The sequence below is a fragment of the Magnolia sinica genome, chromosome 3, assembly GCF_029962835.1.
Source record: "Magnolia sinica isolate HGM2019 chromosome 3, MsV1, whole genome shotgun sequence".
Lineage (NCBI taxonomy): Eukaryota > Viridiplantae > Streptophyta > Magnoliopsida > Magnoliales > Magnoliaceae > Magnolia > Magnolia sinica.
The window spans coordinates 91,570,962-91,593,404 of record NC_080575.1 but is presented as its reverse complement, the minus strand read 5'-3'; positions in this window follow the sequence as shown (position 1 = coordinate 91,593,404).

Below are 22,443 nucleotides of genomic sequence, written 5' to 3'. Positions count from 1 at the left end.
CTAGCAAATCTTGAAAGAAACCAAAATAATAGAAAGGAATTTACAATATGTAAAATACCTGAAAATCTCCTTCGTTGTAGCAGCCCTGTAGAACCAAATCAAAGTAGATGATTGAATGTCCAAGTTCAATGTCCAGTACTCGATTACAATGGTTCTAGTGCTAATAGATTTTAAATTAAACCAAATAGGGCTTGCCTTAATTGATTTTGATTCCAAAGAAAGGGAATAATAATTCCTCTTATCAAATCAGATTGGAATATAAGAAACAAAATCAATTAAATAAAGCTAAGGAAAGAGAATATTAAATAAGCACACTTAGTTTAGATGGAGCACAGAATTATCTCTCAGAAGTTCGACGAAGATTGGCTTGAATACTATAATTAAATCGATGATTTCTTCTGAGATTCGTGCACTATTTATAAGTGAGAAGATCGGGTCTTCGACTGGTCTAGAGTGCTCTTCGACTAGTCGAAGCACTAACAGATATTTGAAAAATCCGGCGGGATATGCTCTGACCGTTCTACGACTGGTCGAAGCTCTCCTACGACTGGTCGTAGGTCCTGTAAACCTTCGCTGGACTTCGAGTCGAAGGTTGTACGACTGGTCAAAGATCAGTCGACACTGTTCCTACGACTGGTCGAACAGATTCCTGGACTAGTCGAAGGCTAATAGATTTTTTTCAGAATTTTGTAACAAACTCACGACTGGTCGAGGATTTTCTTAGACTGGTCGAAGCAAGTCTAGGACTAGTTGAAGAAGACTTAGGACTAGTCGAAGAACAGACCAATCACATGTAAAATAAACATTCGGTTTATGTATCCGAAATGACCTACTTCTAAGGTCAACCTATGGTCAAACAAACCTCAATCATGAAGTATGGACATTGAAGCATTAGGAACAAGTGACCTTGAAGTATCAGTCTTGAAGTCTTGATGTAGTTGAACTCTTCATGTAACTCAATCTTGAAAGTGGCTTGAGTTTCAGCTTGAGTCTTGAGTTCAGCTTGAGTCTTGTCTTGTGAGCAGTTCTTTCATTCAAGATCTTAAGTCTTGTACTTGAGAGCTTTGCTTGTTGTGAGCTTAGCTTGTTCATGAATGTTGATCTTTGAAAGAGCTTCACTTATGCAAGTTATATATAACAGAGTATAATAGTGATTTTGGCACTACAAATTTGACAACAAAGAGGGATAGAAACTATAGCACTTACAATCTCCCCCTTTGTCAAAATAGTGACAAAACACATAATCAAGATAAACAAGTGTAAAACAACTGGTTAATACCTGTAATTCAACATTCAACATTCAACCAGTTTCAACATTCAACCATTATCATTAAATAAGATCAAACATATATTCAAGATCAAACATATATTCCCCTTGACACCCCACTCCCCCTGAGTAACATAACCAATGCTACTCCTCTCACAATCATATTAACAACAAACCATTCTCCCCCTTTTTGTCACAATATGACAAAGGAGAACTAAATAAAGGAATGAGAGTAAACAGAAGGAGGAAATAGAGTATAGCAAAAGAGTCAGAGAGATACTCAAGATAGCATCACATATATCCAGAATAAATATTACATCAAGAACAAATATCCAGCATTAAACATAGATAGAATCCAAATCAAAATCAGCCAAGTGCTAAGTAAGAAAGTTATTACATACAAAAAGTCTCATAGAAACTAGTCAGAACTAGAACTTGAAGATGGAGCAGGAATAGAAGGATCAAGTTGGTGCATGCCTTTGTTCAAGCGCCTAAGATATTTGCGCATATACTTGAATTGCAAATCATGAGCAACAGACATGTTTTCCAACTTAACATTTATATCCTCAACTCTACCTTCTAATGCACTCAGACGTGCATCAACATCAGATGGTACAAAATCTGGATCATTAGCAGAGTCAGAATCCAGTTCCTCAAAAATATCATCCATATTAATGTCAACACCAGCTTCTTCAGGACCACCATCACCACCACCACCTTGTTCAGGAAGCAGATCCAACTTCATCTTATTAATATTTGTATTGTTGAAGATCAGATGATGGATAGGTGCTTCATCAACAGGCATATCGACTAACATATGAGTAGCTAATACAGTCATAAAGTATGCAAATGGAATGTCACTATGACCAGGATGGAGTCGAAACTGAAGAATGAAATGACAGATTAAGGATGGCAAACAAATCTGAGTACCATTTGAGATAGCATGGATAACACGAACTATAAATGAAGTCAGGTCAGATTTATTACCCGAACGAGGATACAGATTAGACACAAAGATTCTGTGGAGAATTCTTTATTTGGGTAACAAATACCTTGCGGGGAGCGCATTCCCTTTTTGAGTCCATTGAACATCCATATTGCACAAGTCTCTAGAGAGCATGCGTTTTTCAGCTATTGAGGGTTTATCAGTTAAATTATGAATTGGAATACCCTCATCATTCACAGGAATTTCCATAAGGGCTGAAATTAAATGACGATCAACGTCAAATGGCCCTTCCCTAGTAGAAATTTGAAAAGTTAAATTATTCTGTGAAAATGCACTAATACATGAAAACATGGATTGGGCAATGGACCGGTATGCAGGCCCACCCCAATGCAATAAGTTAGTCCAACCTACAGCTTCATGCATAAGAAGGATGTCAAATGGAGCAATGTGATTGACATCAACAGGATGTTCAACGATAACCTTACGAGATCTAATGTCCCTAACAAATGATGGATCATCATTGGGAACAAGAAGATGACGTTTAGAAATAGGGGTTGATCTGGAGGAAGAAGAAGGACCACGTGAAGTAGTTTTTCTACCTCTAGAAGCCATTTGCAACAAGGATTTCAAGAAAAAAGGAAGTTGCAAAGGATTGAGAAGTGGGTTTGCTCAAAACAGATTTTTCACAACCCAAACCCCAAATCTCAATGATTTCCAAGATAGAAAGCTTTAAGAGAGAAAAGGAAGCAATCTTGACACAAATATGCAAGAAAAATGGATTTGGAACACTAACCTTGAAGAACTTAAAGGATGGGTTCGACGAGTCAAAGTTCGGCTCTAAGGAGAAGAAAGAAGAAATGAGGAAGAAAGTGAAAAATCCCCAATTTGAAGTGAAACCCGTGTTCCACGACTGGTCGTGGGTATCTACGACCGGTCATAGTAAGACTGGTCATGTATACTCACGACTAGTTGTACAAACCCCAAAAATTCAATTTTCTTGCAATTTACACAAAAATTAGAATTTAATCTAGCAAATATATACAATATTATACAAGAAGGCATAAATTATCAATTTAAAATGCACATGCCAAGATCAAATTTCATCTTTTTGAACCTGCTTTTATCAAGAGGTTTTATAAAAATATCAGCACGTTGATCTTCAGTAGGAATATATTCTAGAGATATAACTTTTTCTTCTACTAATTCCCTTATATAATGAAATCTAATGTCAATATGCTTAGTACGAGAATGCTGAATAGGATTTTTTAAAATATTTATCGCACTGGAATTATCACAATGTAATAACATAGAATCCTGTTTAATTCCATAATCACTTAGCATTCGTTGCATCCAAACAAGCTGTATACATGCATTACCGGCTGCGATATACTCAGCTTCAGCTGTTGAAAGTGATATAGAATTTTGTTTCTTACTAAACTAGGAAATTAGACAATTTCCAATAAAAAAATAACCACCACTGGTTGATTTTCTATCATCTAGATTACCAGCCCAGTCAGCATCCGAGTACCCAGCTAATTGAACATTGGTTTCATGAGGATACCAGAGACCAAGATTTACAGTACTTGCAATATATCTAATAATTCGCTTGACAGCAATCAAGTGAGATTCTTTTGGATCAAATTGATATCTTGCGCAAATACCAACACTTAGAGAAATATCAGGTCTACTAGCAGTTAAATATAACAAACTACCAATCATACTCCGATAAAGTTTTGAGTCAACATTTTTACCATTAGAGTCTTTTGACAGTTTCAGGGTAGTACTCATAGGAGTATCGAAATTTTTGTCATTCTCAAATCCAAATCTCTTGATTAGATTCAAGGCATACTTAGATTGAGAAATGAATATTCTTTCAGATTGTTGCTTTACTTGCAATCCAAGGAAATAAGTCAATTCCCCAACCATGCTCATTTCAAACTGTGATTTCATCAAATCTGCAAACTCAGTAGTCAAGTCAATACAAGTTGATCCATAAATGATATCATCAACATAAATCTGTACCATTAAGATATGATCATTATGTTTTTTAACAAACAGAGTTTTATCAACAGATCCCATTTGAAAATTATGACTTAAAAGAAATTTTGTTAGTTTCTCATACCATGCCCTAGGTGCTTGTTTTAATCCATAAAGTGCCTTTTTAAGCCGATATACATGATCAATATTTTTGGAATCTTCAAATCCCATTGGCTGTTCAACATAGACTTCTTCATGTAAATCGCCATTTAGAAAAGCACTTTTCACATCCATCTGATAGATCTTTATCTTTTTAAAACATGCAATGGATATAAATAGTCTGATAGATTCAAGACGTGCTACTGGTGCAAAGGTTTCATCGAAATCAATTCCTTCAATTTGAGTATAACCTTGTACCACCAGTCTAGCCTTGTTTCTAATTATATTTCCACATTCATCAGACTTATTTTTGAAAATTCATTTTGTTCCAATGATGTGTTTATCTTTAGGTCTTGGTACAAGATACCAAACATCATTTCTTATGAATTGGTTGAGTTCATCTTGCATCACAACAATCCAGTTTTCATCAGCAAGAGCTTCTTTTACGTTTGATGGTTCAATTTGGGATGTAAAACATACATAATTACATATATCCTCAAGTTGTCTACGGGTGCGAACACCGGTGAGAGGGTTTTCAAGAATTTGTGTGGTTGGATGATCTTTAACAGTCCTTATCTCAGAATCAGTCTGATTCGATGAAGTATCAGGTTTATCAATGATTAGTACTTCATCATTATCTGAATTAGAAGTTGGTGTGTTTAAATGATCATCAATGACAACATTAATGGATTCTTGAATCACACCAGTCCTTTTGTTCAGGACCCTATAAGCTCGACTGTTTAAAGAATATCCTAGAAAAATACCTTCATCACTCTTCGTATCGAACTTTCTCAAATTTTCACGATCACGTAAAATATAGCACTTGCTGCCAAAAACTCGAAAGTATTTAACAGTAGGCTTTTTATTGAACCACAATTCGTAAGCCGTTTTATTATTATCTTTTCTAGTGTAGACTCGGTTAATAATATAGCAAGCTGTGTTGACTGCTTCAGCCCAAAGATTTTTAGAGAGCTTCATGCTATTCAACATGACATTAGCCATTTCTTGAAGCACCCTATTCTTCCTTTCTACAATTCCATTTTGTTGAGGAGTTTTGGGAGCAGAGAATTCATGTAATATTCCTTGGTCGGTACAGAACTTCTCAAAATTGCTATTCTCAAATTCAGATCCATGATCACTACGAATTTTACTGATTTAAAAGGATTTTTCAGTTTCAATCTTTTTGAGAACTTTTCTTACTTCTTCAAGGGTTTCAGATTTATCCCTTAAGAAGACTACCTAAGTGAATCTGATAAAGTCATCAACTATTACCAAGATATACTTTTTACCACCACGACTTTCCGTTCTGGTAGGTCCTATCAGATCCATGTGGAGAAGTTCGAGTGGTCTTGATGTGGTATTTTTGTGTGAGTTCTTTGTTTGTTTGCCTATCTGGCACTCACCACATATTTTATCTAATTTCTGAAGTTTGGGTAAACCTCTTACAAGTTCTCGTTTGCTCAATCGATATAAATTTCGATAATGTACATGTCCAAGACGTTTGTGCCATAAATCAGTCTCGTCTGTATGGACCATGTAACATGTTTGATTAGATGAGCTGGATTCACTAATAATATAGCAATTTTCAGACGTTCTACGTCCAGTTAATATTACAGAACCCTTATTATTTAGTATTTCACAGCTTTGATTAGAAAACCGAACATTATGGTTATTATCACATATTTGTGATATACTAAGCAAGTTGTGTTTTAGGCCTTCAACATACAAAACATTTTTAAACACAGGAAGATTAAAAAGTTGAACCGTACCTTGGCCTATAATCTTTCAGTTGCTACCATCACCAAATGTGACTGAACCATCAGTCATATCTTTCAAATCGGTGAATAAGGCTTTGTCACCTATCATATGCCTGGAGCATCCACTGTCTAGGTACCACTTTGAATGACTTGTTGCTTTGAAAGCAGTGTGAGCAACCAAGCAGGTGACTTTAGGAACCCATTTCATAACTGTTTTGGGTTTAGGAACATAGTTGGTCTTCTTTTGTGAATATTTGTAGGAATGACCTGTAGAGTTAGATTTTAAGAGCTCCTTGAGTAAATCAACTATCTTTTCAGCTAGTGGATTTTGTTTCTGATTAAAGTTGACATGGCTGTTTCTAGGTTTTTGAAAAGTTTTTGAATTTTTAGAAAAATCTTGATAAGTACTTTTCCCTTTTAAGTTTGAGGACTCTCCTTTAACAAACATAGGAGGAGTATACTTTTGTTTAGGAGGTAGATTTTTATCATAGCCCAACCCGGATCGATCGCCACATTTTTTAGATCCGGATAAAAGTTTTTCTAACTTTGGATCACCTTGGGTATATTTCCATGTGTCCTTTAAACTCAGAAGAGAAGATACTTCAGTTTTAAGTTTCTCAATTTCAGATTTTAAATCAACAATTAGGGAGTTTTTGAATTCCAAATCGCATTTCAATTTTTCAAAACAATCTGAAATTTGTGATTTTTCTAAAACAAGCGATTCAAAATAATTTTTGAGTTTAGAAAACTTTTCTTTTTGAAGTTTAAGTTTGACAGCAATTTTACAACTTTCCTTACATAGGGCATTGTAAGCGTCTTGAAGATCATCTTCATTTTCACATTCACTATTCAGATTTTCTTCACTTGTAGAGTCATTATCTGAAAATGTGAATTTGGCTAGAGTCATAAGAGCTTTGACCTCATTGCCCGACTCAGTTTCAGAATCTTCTGATTCAGAAGAACCTTCAGGATCAGATGATTCATCCCATGTAGCCAACATACCCTTCTTCTTGGGTTTGTCCCTTTTAGGACATTTATTTGCTAAGTGCCCATAATCTTGACAGTTGTAACATTAACTATCTTTCAAAGATTTTTGAGATTTGGGTCTAAACTTCTTTTTATCATTTGATTTTTGAAAATCAACTCTTTTCTTGCTTTTGAAAATTTTGTAAAATTTTTTAACTAAAAGAGCCATATCATCTTCTGAATCAGAATTTTCTTCTGAATTATATTTAGAAGATTTTAGTGCGATAGATTTACCTTTAGGAGCTTTAAAGTTTAACTCGTAGGTTTATAGTGAACCAACTAGTTCTTCTACCCTCATATTGTCCGTATCACGAAGTTCCTGGATCGCGGTTACTTTAAAATTGAACCGTTCAAGAAGTGAGCGTAATATTTTTGTACATACTTTACTTTCTGGGATTTTATCGCCAAGACCCCACATTGAGTTCACAATGTCATTCAATCTGGTGTAAAAGTCCATAAACATTTCATTTTCCTCCATATGAATTTCTTCAAATCTGGTTGTGAGGAGTTGGACTTTAGATTTTTTGACAATTGTAGTACCCTCGTGTGTCATTTCTAATGTATCCCAAGCTTGCTTTACAGTATCACAGGAAATGATTCTTTTGAACTCATCCGGTGATAGTGCGCAAGTAATTGTATTTAGTGCTTTAGCATTTGCACTACTCTCACTTTTCTGAAGGGTGGTCCATTGGTAATATGGTGTGGTTTTCATAGACTTTGAACCATCAACCCCAGTAACTTCCATGATAGGAGGATTCCATTCAGTCACTGTGGCTTGCCACACATTTTCATCCATTGATTTGAGGAAGATCCTCATTCTGGCTTTCCAATAAGCATAGTTGGAGCCATCAAAGGGTGGAGGCCTTGTGACTAAAAGGCTATCAAAATTTGACATCTTAAATAGCTTAAATCGTTAGTTCAGTAATTAAATCCAAGAATTAAAAAGGAGCTATTAGGCTCTGATACCACTTGAAAAGGCCAAGCTATATGTCCTAGAGGGGGGGTGAATAGGACAATGCCAAATAAAAACTTATAACAGCGGAATAATAAAGAAAATGATAGCCAAATTAAATAACAATGCAGGAAAGAAAAACAACCTCAAAATTCAGATCTTGAGAGGTTGATACAAACGTTATTCTAAGGACAACCTTACACCAAAAACAGAGTTTATGGTAGGACAACCTTATTTCTAGAAAGGTCTTTGTATCAAGTCTCAAATCGAAGAGGAATACAAAAATAAATATAAACTGAATTGAAATGACTTGTAATTAAAAATGTATTGTTCTAGGGACAGCCATACACCATAAAAATGGCAGGGCAACCTTGCTGGAACAACTTTCAAATGAAATTGAAAATCAAGCTTATAAAGGAATAGTAGAAAGTAAATTCTAAGCTATTAAAACATTCTCACAAAGCTTGAAATAATTACAACATTCACCACCATACATACATCCCACAAAAAGAATAAAAAATTAGAAGAATAAAACAATCAACTACAACTCAAGGGATTATAGTGGTTCGCCTGTGTGTTCACCAACTGTTATACAACAGCCACACAAAATGCTACTCCACTCCTAATATCCTCACACAGGGGATATTAGCGTTCATTAAAAATAGGTTTTCCCAGGTTCACCCAAAACCCTTACAATTGTGTCTTTGTATGTGGACTTACACAATTAAAAAAAAAACCCCACTTCTGAGTTTTCCTGGCTTTCCTCAGATAACCAATATAACAAGATTTTTCTGGCAAATCTTAAAAGAAACCAAAATAATAGAAAGGAATTTACAATATGTAAAATACCTGAAAATCTCATTCGTTGTAGCAGCCCGGTAGAACCAAATCAAAGTAGATGATTGAATGTCCAAGTTCAATGTCCAGTACTTGATTACAATGGTTCTACTTCTAATAGATTTTAAGTTAAACCAAATAGTGCTTGCCTTAATTGATTTTGATTCCAAAGAAAGGGAATAATAATTCCTCTTATCAAATCAGATTGGAATATAAGAAACAAAATCAATTAAATAAAGCTAAGGAAAGAGAATATTAAATAAGCACACTTAGCTTAGATGGAGCACAGAATTATCTCTCAAAAGTTCGACGAAGATTGGCTTGAATACTATAATTAAATCGATGATTTCTTCTGAGATTCGTGCACTATTTATAAGTGAGAAGATCGGGTCTTCGACTGGTCTAGAGTGCTCTTCGACTAGTCGAAGCACTAACAGATATTTGAAAAATCCAGCGGGATATGCTCTGACCGTTCTATGACTGGTCGTGGCTCTCCTACGACTGGTCGTAGGTCACCTACGACTGGTCGTAGGTTTCCTTCGACTGGTCGTAGGTCCTGTAAACCTTCGTTGGACTTCGAGTCGAAGGTTGTACGACTGGTCGAAGATCAGTCGACACTGTTCCTACGACTGGTCAAACAGATTCCTGGACTAGTCGAAGGCTAACAGATTTTTTCTAAAATTTTGTAATAAACTCACGACTGGTCGAGGATTTTCTTAGACTGGTCGAAGCAAGTCTAGGACTAGTCGAAGAAGACTTAGGACTAGTCGAAGAACAGACCAATCACATGTAAAATAAACATTCGGTTTATGTATCCGAAATGACCTACTTCTAAGGTCAACCTATGGTCAAACAAACCTCAATCATGAAGTATGGACATTGAAGCATTAGGAACAAGTGACCTTGAAGTATCAGTCTTGAAGTCTTGATGTAGTTGAACTCTTCATGTAACTCAATCTTGAAAGTGGCTTGAGTTTCAGCTTGAGTCTTGAGTTCAGCTTGAGTCTTGTCTTGTGAGTAGTTCTTTCATTCAAGATCTTGAGTCTTGTACTTGAGAGCTTTGCTTGTTGTGAGCTTAGCTTGTTCATGAATGTTGATCTTTGAAAGAGCTTCACTTATGCAAGTTATATATAATAGAGTATAATAGTGATTTTGGCACTACAAATTTGACAACAAAGAGGGATAGAAACTATAGCACTTACAATTTTGATTTGGGAAACTATCTTATTTAATCATAATAAGAAGAATGTACAGAGAACTATCATTATATTTATTCATAATGAGTTCATTTACATCCTTTAATTTCCCTTGATTTTAAGAAAGACTATTTGAGATACGAAAATCAAAAGAGTTCTAATATCGAATCTGGATATCAAATCCGGCAGCACATCGGTTTGTGATTTGATCATCTCATTGAGAGGAATGTTGTGCGAATCTGATCATCTGATCTCTCTTTCTTGAACTCATGTTCCTGTGCAAAAGGATGATCAAAGATCGCATATTTCCCAGAAATTTTGCTAGCATTTTGTCTCCTGGAACATTGATGATTGCGCAACACAATGCTGTTGCGCGGCCTGGCACAGAGCTTCTTCTCTCTACTTCCTTCCTTCCCCTCCTAATACCTTCTCTTCTCTGGAGCTCTGATCTTCTTCAAAATCTTCAAATGTGTGCAAATGAGAGGGGGAGTGGGGTATTTATAGGTCTTCACACGTGTGAACCTTCAATATCTGTGCTGTGGGGCCCACCTTCCATCATTTTCCACTATCCACATCATCTCATCTAAATCCTTATTAAGCCTGTGCATGCAACACCTCTCACCCTTTGCACGGGTCTGCACAACACAACATTGTTGTGTGGTCCAGCATAAAGGCTTTTATGTGTTTAATCAAATTGGCATTTGTGCAGGTGCACACAATTAAGAAGGGCATCTGCACAGACCCGTGCAATCAACGTGTTTTACATGGGTCAACACAATGCCATGATCTTTCTCTTCCTTCTGCATTTTCTTCATAACTTTCCATGCTTCTTCTTTTATTTTTCCTTTTCTGATTCATTCTTAGTCCTTTATTTTATGCTTCAACAGATGTCCCCATGATCCTTTTTGTTTATCCCTTCTTAAATAAAGAAATAGGATCAATCACTTGCAAACATCATTGCATGCGACCACGCAACACCAATCAGGTCCAATTTCTCCTATAAATACCAAAGTTGGTTCTTCATTTTCATTACTTCAACTCTTTGCAAAAGCCCTGCCTCCTTACTTCCCACCCGCACAACAACCTGTCTTTGTGCATTCCTACGCAATACACCTCCTTTTTCTTTCAGTGAATCCACCTTTGTGCATCCCCGCAGAACAACTCACCCTTGTGCATCCCTATTCAGAATGTTTTCTAGCCTTTCTCCTGTACTTGCGCAAGACCGCACAACTAACCCCTATTACGCACTTGCACGCAAACATTCCTTAGAGAATTCTCTCAAAGTCTGAGAATCTTTAGATTTTGAAATTCTTGAATCCTTCATTCTTCAAAATCTTTCAACTTTAACCCAACAACTCCTAGTTTAAAAACATGCATTGCTCGTCGGCATCTTCTTTAAGAAGAAAGAATCATCCATCTTCTTCAGGATCAAAACAACCTCTCCATCATTCTTAGAAATATGTAGAGATGAACGAAGAAACTTTGGAGCTTCACAACCCCTTCACCATCAAACTGACCATTATTCCCATTAATTTGTAACATCACTAGTCAATTATGCACAATGAACCATTCGACCAACCAAATATCTTTGTTTTTGTGGATAATTGGATCATGAAGGAATTAAGAATTCTGATAGGGTATTTGGAAAAGAATGGGCCCCATCAAAGAGCTGGTAGAATTCATAAGATAAGATTTCTACGTCCATGCCATGATCCTCAGCAACCTTTCCCTGCCCACTATTTCGAAACTGCTCAACAGCTCTTTTTCTTTGAAAGACAACCTTGGAACACATAAAAATTCTCATCAATAGGCCTTCTATCTCTTCGCGATTTCTATAGCACTTGGACTTGAGCCATCATTCGAAAACACACTGCCATTCTGGAGCAGATTAACCTCTCTGATGCAATTATAGCTACATCAGAGCATTTTCATGCTGATGCGGCTATCCTTAGAGCCTTCCTCAAACATTGGTCTTCAATTACCAATTCATTCCATCTTCCTTTAAGCAAAATGAGTATTTCCTTATGGGATCTTCTTTGTATAGCAGGTCTTCCCATCATGGGTAATATCTTCGATGCATATATACCTTCTAATGGAGAGCTTGCTCTAGCTTCTGTAGGGGTGACAAATCTAAAATTTCAAAGACCACACTTGAACTTTTCAGCACACTGGCTAACTTCCCTTACCCTGATCGCATTACTTCCCTTGAATGGCTAGCTCACTTTTCTCAAAAACAGCGATATATTTTTCTCCTTTCTGCTTTCTATTTTCACGATTTCAATCTTGTATAGTCTGGTTTTGATAATTGTATCTCCACCTTGACAACTTTGCAGGCCATAGCCATCAAGAACTCAAGACCATTTGCAAGAATGCCAAGAACACTGTTGAATACAGTCCTTCCTGTGAACTAGCTGCTTTCTTAGCTTACTGGTTAAGCTTAGTAATATTCTCGAATTCTAAATAGACAGACATCATCAGGCTATCCATCTTCGTGGTCGCAGGTGCAATGGCGGAAGGCCAAAAATATTCACTAGCTCCTCTGGTCCTGTGTTCCCTATATCGTGCTTTTGGGAATGTCATCTCTGGCTCCAAAGATCCTTCTTCCGAATCTTTTCCTGTTAGTGCTCCATGACATTTCTTTGTGGGCTGGCTAGGAGTGTATTTCCCTTGGACATTTGCCAACTCTAAAAGAGTGTATTTACATCCTGATCGCCTTCCTCTCCAACATTATTAACTAAGAGAGATGATCGAAAAGTCGAATGGCTAGGTCACTAGGAAAATAGAGAGCAATGATCCTATCGACTTCTATCAATTCCCTTTCACTAGCTATCCTGAAGACGTGGCAGTCGTTGATGATGATTCCATTTCATTTGGCGAACATTCTTTCCTCCTCTCTATTAGGTCCAACACCCTTCCTTGGAAAGAAGGTAGTCTATTCTAGTGCAAACCATACTATCCTAGCAGATTTGCTCACCAATTTGGATTTGATTAGACTGTACTGAAGACTTTCGATATTGTCACCAGAGCAATGAGAAGTTACAGCATTGGACTGTATAATTGGGCTATGATATGGAAGCAGCTTTTGAACGTTCGTACCGGGTCGCATTTCATAATTCCCAGCTATTATTACCCTTTTAGCGCTTCTTATTGCTGGATGCGGTGGTGGGTTCATCAACATTACTTAGTGGAACATTATTGCCCTATTAATCATGCCATATGGATTCTTCCCCCTCGCTTTAGAAATTTCCAGAAAGACCAAGGCATTGGCTATTTTGAAGAAGTAGATCATGCCCCCTCTCCAAGCCAACTCTGTATAAAAATTTCTTCTGCAACTAATATCTTTGAAACAAAGCCTGCTGATACTCTTGAGGGATGGATAGCCTTTAGTACTACTTTGAAGAATACTCCTGGATCTTCAGATTTCCTAGAAGAGAATGATAATTCTTTGTAATTTTATTCCCCTCCTACCTTGCAAATTTTAAGAGACAATACTCCTTTAGCAACGGAAAGACAAGAGATAAAAAGACATCGTCGTCCTCTGCAAAAGGACAAACATATTATCATTGAAGACTCATCCTCTTCAGAAGAATAACTATATTTTGAAGCACTTGGTTTTAGGATAGAAAATAGCATATATCTTGATCATACATGATATTGTCGTAATCTAAACATGTTTCAAAAGAAATGCATTTTATATGTCTATTTATTCTAAGTGTGAAATTTTCATGATTTATGTTATCAAATCAAGCAATTTGCATCTTTAAGCATATTTTAAGTAGATAAATGATCATGTATTTTTGGCAGCATTCTGATGCTACGCGTGGTTTAAGCTCTTGAATAATGGAGCTAATAGACTTTGACCAACCATACCTTGACTGGACAAGACTCGACTTGACTGGACTGGACAAGACTTGAATGGACTGGATAAGACTTGACTTGACTAAACTAAACTTGACTTGACTGGACTAAACATTTTCACACTGTTTAAGTTCTTTGAGTAGTGGAGCAAGTATAGTTTTTTAAACTCATGTGGGAGTCGGGTCTTACACGAATGGTTGCTATGACTCTTATGAGTTCACTAGAGTTATCGCGGTCGGGGAGTTCACAAACCATGATCCATCAAGGGGGGCCCAATGAAGCTACCAAGGTCGTGAACTTAGTGGGATTTACGCACATGGTTGGCCATAGTAACTCTCTAGAGTTCATGGGGTGCGCAAGGATACCTTTGGGAACTAAATCCAAGGTTGTCAGTCCATCAATGAGTACGTTAAAAACCTTCCTCATGAGTTTCTATTGGAATCAAACTAGGAATTTGGGGGGTCTTATGCATGGTTGCCCTATCTATAAACAAAGCCACAGAGCATACACTGCAACCCACTTTTTCTTCGCCTGCAAGGTCAGACCCATTCACTTCATCCTTCCCCGTGACACTGTCGAAAGCTCTACAGATGACATTAGTCTCACGTGTGACTTGCCATTGTAGACGTTTTGGCCACTTAGGGCTTTTAATCACTGGCTCCATCAGCTGCCCGCATGGGTATGCATGTGATGGCTTATATGGGCTTTTTAGGGCCACTAGCTTCTCACTACTACCCAGATTTTATATATATATATTAGTGTCGATGATGGTAGGTCTTATACGTAGTTGGCCATATAGGGCTTAGCTGGGCTGCCTTAAATGATAAGTTGCCATTGTTGTCGTCAAATATATTGTGGTTGGCCATATAGTGTTATTCCACTGCCACAAATGGTGAATCGAAAATTGATACATCGCCACTACTGATAATATTCTGACAACATTCATGTTATGTTTAAAGTAGTGTATTAGCTTGGCGATGATAACAATTTCGATAAGATGAGTTTATATGAGCGATTGATGATGACAATGATAATTGTTAATTTTGGCGATAATCATCGACGTTTGGTGATAGTTGACGATGTGCTTGATCTTGATATGCCTGATATGCTTATTGGTGATAGTTGACGATGTGCTTGATCTTAATATGTTTGATATGCTTGAAAATTTAATTTGTCTACTTTGGTTGAGCTTGAAAATTTGTGCCTTTTATTCATTTCGTTCGCACGAAGAAGAATACATAACTTTTGTCTTTTGAAGCCATTTCATCTTTCTACTTGTCATTTCCCCTTTTGATTATGAAGCATTGTTCTGATAATCTTCATAATCAAAATTACGCTGTTCCAAACTTTAACTAGTATACTGATGCTTCATCACCTCATAAGGATTGTCCAAGATTAGTATTGCCCCCAGTCTTGAGCTAATCGGACTTGTGTACTCTTACTTCCTCTTTTATGTTGTATACTTTCCTTATAACAATTTCGCCTTTATCAATCATTTTTTACAATTTATTCTACAAGCTGAAGCAATTCTCAGTTTGATGTTTGAGGAAACGATGGTAATAAAAATATTCACATTCACTTATTTTCTTCATTTCCTTTAGACATTTTGGCCATGGCAATTTGATCTTTTCTGCTGCCAGCAATTTGTTCAGCATAGGAAGTATATCATCTTCTTTGAATGAATACCTCCCACAATCCTTGGGTTGTGCGAATTCTTTCTTTATTTTCTTAGTTGTATGTTCATTCATGTTTCCTATATCAGATCTTTCTTACCCATTCTGTTGATCCTTCATTTTTCTTTCTCCTTCAATTATATTGGTCAAATTTCTCCGGCGATTCGGAGTCAACTAGTTTATATAAAAGGTAGACACCTTTATAATGATCCTTTCTAAACTACAAGCCTCTTCGATCAGATCTTGAAATGTCTTTATAGTCAAACCCACGAGACTGAACGCAATACTCAGCTTTATGCATTTTATGCATAATTTGATTTGCTCTTTTTCTTCTTTCACCAACCACAAATGTGATGCCCCCAGGATTCTTCATTGACTAATGAATTCTCTGACTGATTAATCTTCTCTTTGGGAAATAGAGGCTAAACCATTACTGACTTCTTTAGAAGATGATTCAATAAATTGTGAATCACAACGAGATGTTCTAAGTAAATCCATCGTTGCCGGCCATTCTCTTGTCGCAACAGTCTTCCCTTTATCTTTTCCGAACTTCAATGGATTTCCTGTAAATGTTGCATTCACAATCACTTTCTTACCTCGCTTATCATCCTTTTTCATTACTATCTCACCCTATTTTATCATCCTCTGCAACATATCTTTTAGTGTAAAGTAATTTTCTATCGGATGTCCAACATAACGATGATAACGACAATATCTCTTGTCTTTAGTCATTTCCACTTCCTCTTGACGCCTGGTCTAAGGTAATTGAATAGTCCCAGTGGCCAATAGTTGTTCCATCATTGGTAGAACATCTTCTTTTTCAAAATCATACTCTTTATGATAGTCGTTCAATTGAGTTCGCTTATCATTTACTCGATCTTTATCCCGTCCACATCTTCTCTCTTTTTTGTTTCTCGCTTGTTATATAAAGTATTCTTTTTTCTTTCTTAAGCAATAATATTTACCATTAATCTATTTGATCCTCTTTTATATGTTCTGATCTGAAATGCTAGTATTTTCCTAGCCATCAATCCCAATGCATGCGCTTTGGTCGCTAATTCTTGAAAAGTTTTTATATTAGCACTTGTAAGCCTAAAGGCGATTCCTGGCTCCATGGAATTCAAACACATATTTACTTGTCTTTTCTCTTCTGGCAACTATCTGCATGAAGCTTCCAAAGTCTTCCACCTAGAAATGAATTTCTCCACAGGTTCATTTTCTCTTCGTCTAAAGTAAGCCAATTCCACAATACTGACATCGCGTTCTGATGAAAAGAAGTTAGATATAAACGCATCCTGCATCTGCTCCCAAGTTTTCATCAACCCTGGTGCTAAGCTAGAGTACAATCGAAATGCTTTACCAGTCAAAGAAGAACCAAATAGCCGAAGGCAATATTTTGACACTGTAGAGAAATTTCCCATGCTCATGATGAAGTGCATGAGATGTTCCTCTAGCGATCCTTCTCCATTGAATTTTTAAAAGTTGGGATGCTTAAAATTGACCAAAAAAGGAATATCTTCCACCTCTCTCGGGTACGGCGTTCGATATCTAAATCTTCCGGTATTCTCGCGTTCTTTTTCTATTCTAACAGCTTCTACGATTATATGTCGTATTTCCTCTTGAGTTATTGCCCTTGCCATGAGAGCAAACCCAAGTGATCCTGCCCTCGATGGCTGAGAGCCTTCTGGTTGTTGTTCTTGCTCATTCATGGTGATCATCATTGGAGGGGCTATGATCCGAGCCACATTATGTGCTTAAGTAGCCAAGGCCTCTCGGAGACTTTTACATTCTTCCACAAGTGTTCTTTGTGTTTTTGTCATGTTGGCTACATGATCTTTAGTAGTTAGTTGTGGCCCTTGATCGGTTCCTGTCATACACACAGTGGCTTCAGCATTGTCCGAAGAAGCAGTCGTAGGAGTAGAATATCCGAACATGATGGGACTTATTGAGAGATCTTCCGTACTCTCATGGAATTCGGCTGACTGAGATGTTTCTTGCCGAGGCATATTTCGAGACAAAGCAAAGACTATATCATACATTGATGATTTACACTTTTCTTTTCTTGTCCATCGAATCTTAGTGATCTGCAATGTTGGGAAATCTTGTGTTGTCCAAGAGGTAAAAGAGCTCCCTGGGTACAGAGCTGGAGGGGCGAGTTCAGGATTATTCCTGGCCATATTTCACGTCACCGGTCCCCTAACTCTTCTTGGTGATGCATTTACCCTGGTGATTGCTACATTTCGAGCTCTCATTCTTCGCGACGATACAATTACCCAGTCATCATCCTTTTCTTGTGCTAATGGCAAGGCAGATATGACTCCTACCATAACTCACGGTTTATCATTTTTGCTTGCGGAAGATTGGTCTTTATGACCCGTGAGCTTAGTCATTGCGTATTCCACCACAAATCCGGCCGAAGTGAAGTAGAAATTCACCTTCTTTGTTAGATTCGCAATTGAGTGTAACTTGCGGTTTTATCTTCTTACCTTCAGGCAAAATATAAAATTCGCAATTAATATCCGAGTGATAAAACATTCTATCTTAAAGATGAATGGGAGGATGCTCTCATTGAGAGTCACCATTTTGGCATCGAAAAGATGCCAAACTATGACAAAAGTTCTTATAACTTTCTCAATGTTAATCATAAATAAGATAGAAACCCAGAAAGTAACCGGAGATTCTAAGTTCAATCCCCAGCAGAGTCGCTATTTTGTTTCGACAAGAAACAAATGCATTTCGATTTGGGAGACTATCTTATTTAATCATAACAAGGAGAATGTATAGAGAACAATCATGATATTTATTCATACTGAGTTCATTTACATCCTTTAATTTTCCTTGATTTTAACATAGACTATTTGAGATAAAGAAATAAAAAGAGTTCAAATATCGAATCTGGATATTAAATCCGGCAGCGCTTCGGTTTGTGATTTGATCATCTCATTGAGAGGAATGTTGTGCAAATCTGATAATCTAATTTCTCTTTCTTGAGCTCATGTTCATGTGCAAAAGGAAGATAAAAGATCACTTCTTTCCTGAAAATTTTGGCAACATTTTTTCCCTATGAACATTGATGACCGCGTAACAGCAATGCTGTTACGTGGCCTGGCACAGAGCTTCTTCTCTCTTCTTCCTTCCTTCCCCTCCTGATACCTTCTCTTCTCTGGAGTCTGATCTTCTTCGAAATCTTCAAATGTGTGCAAACGAGAGGGGAAGTGGGGTATTTATAGGCCTTCACACGTGCAAACCTTCGATATCTGTGTCGTAGGGCCCACCTTCCATTAGTCCACTGTCCACGTCATCTCATTTGAATCCTTATTGAGCCTATGCGCGCAACACCTCTTACCCTTTGCGCGGGTCCGCACAACACCACGTTGTTGTGCGGTCCGGCACAAGGCTTTCATGTGTTTAATCAAACTGGCATTTGTGCAGGTGCACACAACTAAGAAGGGCATCTACGCGAACCCGCGCAATTAACGTGATTTACGCCGGTCAGCACAAGGTCATGATCTTTCTCTTCCTTCTGCATTTTCTTCATAATTTTTCATGCTTCTTCTTTTACTTTTCCTTTTCTGATTCATTCTTGGTCCTTTATTTTATGCTTCAACAAATGTAATGGCTAACCATCTCTCCAGACTTGATCTCTCTGATTCCCTTAGGCCGACACCGATAAATAATATATTCCTTGATGAACAATTGTTTAAACTCTCCCAATTACCTTTGTTTGCTGACATTGTGAATTATCTTACCACAGGTTTTACACCAACATATTGGACTGCACAAGATAAAAACAAATTCTTCACCGAGGTAAGTTAGTTTTTCTAAGATAATCCTTATCTATTTAAATTTACCTAGACTAAATTTTAAGGAGATGTGCTCCAGATAATGAACATCAGAGTGTTATCTCATTTTTTCACTCTCATGCCTGTGCTGATCAGTTTTATGCTAAAAAGACCACGGCCAAAATTTTATAGTGTGGCTTTTATTGGCCCACAATGTTCAAAGATACTCATGAGTTTTGCAAAGCTTATGAGCGTTATCAGAAATTGGGAGGATTGTCCTGTCAAAATATGATGCCACCAAACCCAATTCTTATCATTGAAGCATTTAATTACAGGGGCATTAATTTTATGGGGTCCTTCCCCCAATCATTTGGAAAGATCTACACATTGTTGGCAATGGACTATGTTACCAAGTGGGTCGAAGCAATTACATACCGGAACAATGATCATCAAATGGTCATAAGTGTCTTAAAAGAAAATATCATTTCCCATTTCAGAACGCCTTGAGCCATTATTAGTGATGGAGGGTTACACTTTTGTAATAGGCCATTCAAGAACTCAATGAAGAAATATAACAACTCTTATAAGGTGAGTACTCCATACGACCCACAGACAAGCGGGCAAGCTGAGATTTTCAACAAAGAAATCAAACAAATTTTGGAAAAAATGGTTAACCCTGACCGTAAGGATTAATCAATCTGCTTGACTAATGCTTTATGGGCTTACCATACAACTTTTAAGACCCTCATTGGAATGTCTCCTTTTAGACTCATCTATGGGAAAGCTTACCACTTACCTGTGGAGCTAAAGCACAGAGCCTACTAGGCTACAAAAAATCTGAACTTTAACTTAAACAACATTGGCTTGCTAGGTAAGCTTCAATTGAACGAACTTAAAAAAATTTGAAATGATGCATACGAGAACTCGAGAATTTACAATGATAGGATGAAGGTGTTCCATGACCAGAATATCCTTCGGAAATCATTCATAACCAGTAAAAAAGTCCTCTTATATAACTCACAGTTACATCTTTTTTTAGGTAAGCATCGATCTCGTTGGACCGGTCCCTTCATTTTTACTACTGTTTATCCTCTTGGGACTGTCGAGATAAAGAATCTGACAAATAGAAATGTTTTCAAAGTAAACGGATATCGTCTCAAGAAATTTTTTGAGAAGTTTGATTCAGAGGATATGCCTATACCTCTGATTGTCACTGTGTATCGAGATTGACCTCCTAATTTGATGGAGGTATAGTTAGGTTTATTGCTTTCATTAGATTTAGGATTAGGATTGTTTGTTTATTTAGTTTGTTTAGTCTTCGTACTAACCCATTTACATGTTAAGAACTTTGGAAAAGCTTCAATTGTACTTCTTCAAGTACTACCTTTCCATCACTACTTCTTTCTTTTCGTTGTCTCATGTGCGTTGCATGTTTATATCTTTTACATTTAGGTTGGGGTATGGATTAGGTAAACTAATAGCTTTTTTCTTCATCTTTGAGCAAAATTTTTGAAAGTTTTTAATTTTTTAAATTAAAAATCTATTCAAAAAAACAAAAGCTTCTATAATTAGGAATGCCTTGAGTATAATGATAAGATAGAGATTGAATTTTGAATCATTGGAGTTTGATCAACTGAGTATACTATCACTTAAGTTCTCTCATCTAATTGAATAAGAGGAAGTTTAAATATCATGTTGATCTAAATCACAAGACACATTCAATTTATTTTCTTTGAATTGTGCTAGAATTTCAGATTATTAATATGTGAATTATTGATAGATGTTGAGAATTAAGTTTGGAGAATTTTATCCACCTTAAAAGGATGAAAAGAACTAGTTAAAAAATAGAGAGATCAACATAAAGGTCATGTATGATGAAAGGACTGAAAAAGAATAAAAAGAATGAAAAGTCTGAAAAGAATGAAAAGAAGAATAAATAAAAAGGGACCATCGATATAAAATTAAAAGCTGAAAAAAGAAGGAAAAGTTTGGAATCAGCACTTGATTATTCAATCAATCTTGAGGTGATGAGCATGACTAATATTATGAAATGATAATATTTTTATTGAAAGTAAGTTGAAATTCACTAAGCACATTGGATAAACTTGATATATGAACCTATGCTCCTAAGTGATTGATAAAAAAAAACCTATTTAATTGATAGCTCGTGTAATTCGGCTCTAGGTTTTCAAATTTTCACTCATGCTTCTTTGAATTATACTCATTCATACTTGATGGCACAAAAGATTGTTTTCTGAAAATGATTTGAACATTGAGAATTGGGATTTCTTCACACATGTTTTACTTGAGACTAGCAAAATGCTGGTTGAGGGGTATGTTGAGTGTTAAATATTGCATATTTCCTCCAATTTATATCTTGGTTTTATGAACATGAACATGCTTAATGGGTATATTTTATACATGTTTGCATTGCAAGGTGTATCTGAGAGGTTGGAATGAAAAGAATGTTAAAAGCATGGATTTGATGCTTGAGAATCACCAAGGCAAGGGATGGATCTTAAGAGACCAAGATTGAAATTTTCAAGACCCTAAGATTTAAGGAAACCAAGTTGAGAAGGAAGTTGAAATACAAAGTTCAGAAATTTAAAGAATCTGAACTTCACTATCTATGTCATCGACCCACCATGGGTCGATGACATCAAAGCAAGTGTTCGATGACATCAAACACAGGTCGATGACATCGAAGAATTACATGAAAATCAAGTTTAGTTGCTGGACAAATTGGATGCATTTCTCAATGTCATCAAAGCTCTATTCGATTGCTCTAAGACTTGCTCGAGGACATCAAAGGCAGCTTGATGACATCGATATATTTACAGATTTTTAAAGCAACTTGCTGGAACACTCTGGACACATTCTTGATTGATTGAAACCCTTCGATGACATTAAAGGACTGTTCGATAGCATTGAAGGTATATTCGATGACATGTAATGCTACGCTGTGTGAAAAGGCATGACTTTCAGATTGGACTTATGTTCGATAACATTGAAG